This window comes from Limulus polyphemus, unplaced genomic scaffold (genome assembly GCF_000517525.1).
Source record: "Limulus polyphemus unplaced genomic scaffold, Limulus_polyphemus-2.1.2 Scaffold10, whole genome shotgun sequence".
NCBI classification, from domain to species: Eukaryota; Metazoa; Arthropoda; class Merostomata; order Xiphosura; family Limulidae; genus Limulus; species Limulus polyphemus.
Genome location: NW_013665620.1, coordinates 1,968,414 through 1,971,638, shown reverse-complemented (window position 1 = coordinate 1,971,638; position 3,225 = coordinate 1,968,414). Strand labels below are relative to the sequence as shown.

At 31.4% G+C, this 3,225-nt stretch overlaps 1 protein-coding gene across 1 annotated transcript in view; it reads right to left on the bottom strand.

The window, feature by feature from the left end:
• Window positions 1-2,473, bottom strand: part of LOC111085051 — a 16,477-nt gene extending 14,004 nt beyond the window's left edge. The window contains exon 1 of the mRNA XM_022382101.1: window positions 2,403-2,473. The gene's annotated coding sequence lies outside the window, so the exon portion shown is untranslated. The remainder of the gene's footprint in view (window positions 1-2,402) is intronic.
• Window positions 2,474-3,225: the final 752 nt, after the last annotated feature.

Sequence of the window (3,225 nt, the reverse complement as noted above, 5' to 3'; positions counted from 1 at the left end):
TCATTTTTTCTGAAAAGGTGGTGTCTATTTACTTGTGACTACGCTGTGTATACAAGTAACTTGATGGTTTATTGAATGGTAAAACTGTGACTACCTGAAACAATTTATTTAGAATTTTTTATTCTCGAAGTCAAAATTTCTGAAAAAAATCTGTTGATAAGAACGTGTTATATCACAAAAGAATAGCTAACAATAAAATCGACGTTTGATAGCGTATTTCGTGAAAAAAATCAGAAATAACTGGGTTTAATTAACATAGACAAATTTGAAATTTACCAAAGAGCCTATACATGTTTAATTTAAAGCTAAAGAAATTTTTATATTTTATGTGATTTATCAAAAGTCTCAAAATTTCCAAATCGATATATTTCGTAAATAAGCAAATTTCTAAGAGACCGCTATCTGCGCTTGGTGCCCCTAATTTTGAGGTGATAGACTAGAGATAAAGGCAACTAGCCGACATCACCCACCGCCAAATCTTGGTCTACTGTTATCAAACTGACTAATTGAATTTGATTGTCATTCTAATAACGCACCCACGGCCCTAAAGAGCGGAATGAGATTTCTTTTGCCGATAACAAGACGCGAACCACAGAAACTCAGCTCCACAGACTGGCATGCTAACCACTGGGTCACGCTTGGCCCAAACTACTAAACGTTTTTGAAGAAAATAAAGTAGATAGTCCCTGGTACCAATTTTGAAGAAAGTAAAATAGATAGTTCCTGGTACCAATTTTCGTTAATCAGTATTCTCTTTATTTGTTAATGAGGCAGATGTGTCACGTTTGCTGTCTGGAATATTGTTCCCTTACCTGTAATTTGTCAGTAATAGACATTTAGTAGCAAGAAACTAAATAATAAGTTGACGTCATTGCTTCATTGAAATCCTTTAAATATTTTGTGCAAAAATTTGCTAAGTTGATATAAGAAGTACATTAAAAATCATATAAACTGGTTAAAGGATTACGAAGTTTCACTTGATTCCTCTTTCACTATGTTACCTTTGGAAATTCTTTGGAATTGGATAGTACTAAATTACATTGTCATTTGCTATTCTTCTGCTCTTAATGCTCTTTTGCTATTTCTTTGCTGTTAAGAATAGCTACACAAGGGGGTACCTGTGCTGTGCCCAACACGGATACCGAAACCCTATCTTTAGCGTCTTGAGTCGTCAGTCAGACTTGCCGCTGAGTCTTTTCGGGGCTCATTTGTTGATGTGCAGGTGAGTGAACCAACAACTTGTAACTTATAGTTTGATGTTAAGATAGTCTTTCATTCGAGTAATCTGAACAGTTAATTTAGTCTGTAAACGACTCTATATAAAACTTCAAAATATTTTTTTTAATTAATTACTGAAATAGCATTACATACATAACAAATATTTATAAAACCATATTTTTGATTTCTCATAGGCTAAAAATCGTATAATTTTAAAATTAGAACAGCAACACGTCAAATTACGTAACTAAATGCAATAACGTAAATAAAATAAATAGCAATTATTGTGAAAAAAGCAAAAGAATAAATTGTTATAATATAATGCAAAGCTTTTTGACGATTGCTTCCATTGAGGTTTACGTTGTATTTATATATATATATATCATTTAAAATTCCCCCATTTATAGAAAGGGCAAAATGCATAAACTAGTAAAACTTGTGCCTGCACAGTTATTGATTTTTGTGTTTTCTACAGGTGGTAGTATGAGTAGAGAGATAATCATCTTGTGCTTGGACAGATCAATCAAATTACACCCTAAAACGCCTTGTAATATGTTTTTCAACTAACTTAGATTTTTTTATTTTTGTTACCAATAGAAGCATGATTGTTATTTCCTAATAGCTGGGTCATGCTATACGATCAAGTTGTATCGATTTTAGGGAAATGATTTATCGTATTACAGTTAAGTGTTGTTGGATTAACATTAATGATTACGGTTCAAAATAATGCACAACTACCGATCATCAATAAACATCTTTACCATATAAAACTTCGGAGTAACACCACGTAGAAAGCGTTATTTCTGGTAAATTATATTTCATTAACAGTCGTAGTAGTTTTGTATTCTACGTATTTATTTATATCGCCATGTTACTTAAAGTCACTTGTATTTTATTCTTTCATTCTCGATCGAAAATCTACAGTAGGTGGTTGCCCGGCGCCAGATCCTTGTTTACATTTAATTAAAAAAAATTTCATCGAGAGGGTTTTTATCATTGACTCTTCTTTTTTACCAACATTAATTAATAACGTCGTAAAGTAGGTTTTACTAAAATGAAAACACGAAGTTTAATGAGATGTCTAGTAATTATATTTACCCATACATATACATAGACGATTCTTATTTATTATAATTATACATCTATTAAGGTTATTAATGATAAATTAGTATCTTAATTCTGACCTTTCCCGCAAAAGCAGTGCTATGATTTATCATCTCCACGACGTAAATGATTTCGAGCAGACATTTGAAACACTTTCGAACAGTGTTGACACAAGCCACCGTTGCTACAGCAACGCATCACGTGATTGGGATGATTTTTGTTTCTCATTCTCTTATATTGCATCATTCGATTGTCGTTAACTGTAGCAGAAATATTATTGAATGGATGAATTAAAAGAATATGTTATTAGTGCTTAGGAATAAATAAATAAATACAATTACATGTGAAGTACTTCATTACACAACAAGTAATATATTCACTATTGAAGCGAAACGTATACAACCGCCAAAGTACGATAATAGATTTGACGTGCTTATGACAAAATATTTAATGAGAAAAACAATTTGAAGAACCTGAGGATTATGATAATAAGTGATAATGAATAGTAAAAAAAAATATCCTTTAAAAGCTATATATTGAAACTTAGTTTTAGATAGTCGTAAATGTATGGCAGTCTTAACTAAATATAAATTCATGCTAATGTTGCTTTCCGCTGAGCCACCTTAGGGCTAAAATTTTCTAAGTGTAAGTTATCACTGATCTTAAGAAAGTGAAAGTTTTGCAATCCCTAGTACGTGTGGATGTCCTCTAACCCTAGAAAGATGTAGACCTTTCATCATATTATTTAAATGCGTATACTTTTGTATCTACATGTGATGTAAATAACCATATTGGCAAAGTTTACCGAGATTAATTTATACTTAATAAGAATGACTTTTTATCTTCTTACTAACTTACTTCCTTCCTACTATCTACTTTTAACGTTAATTAGTACGACTAATT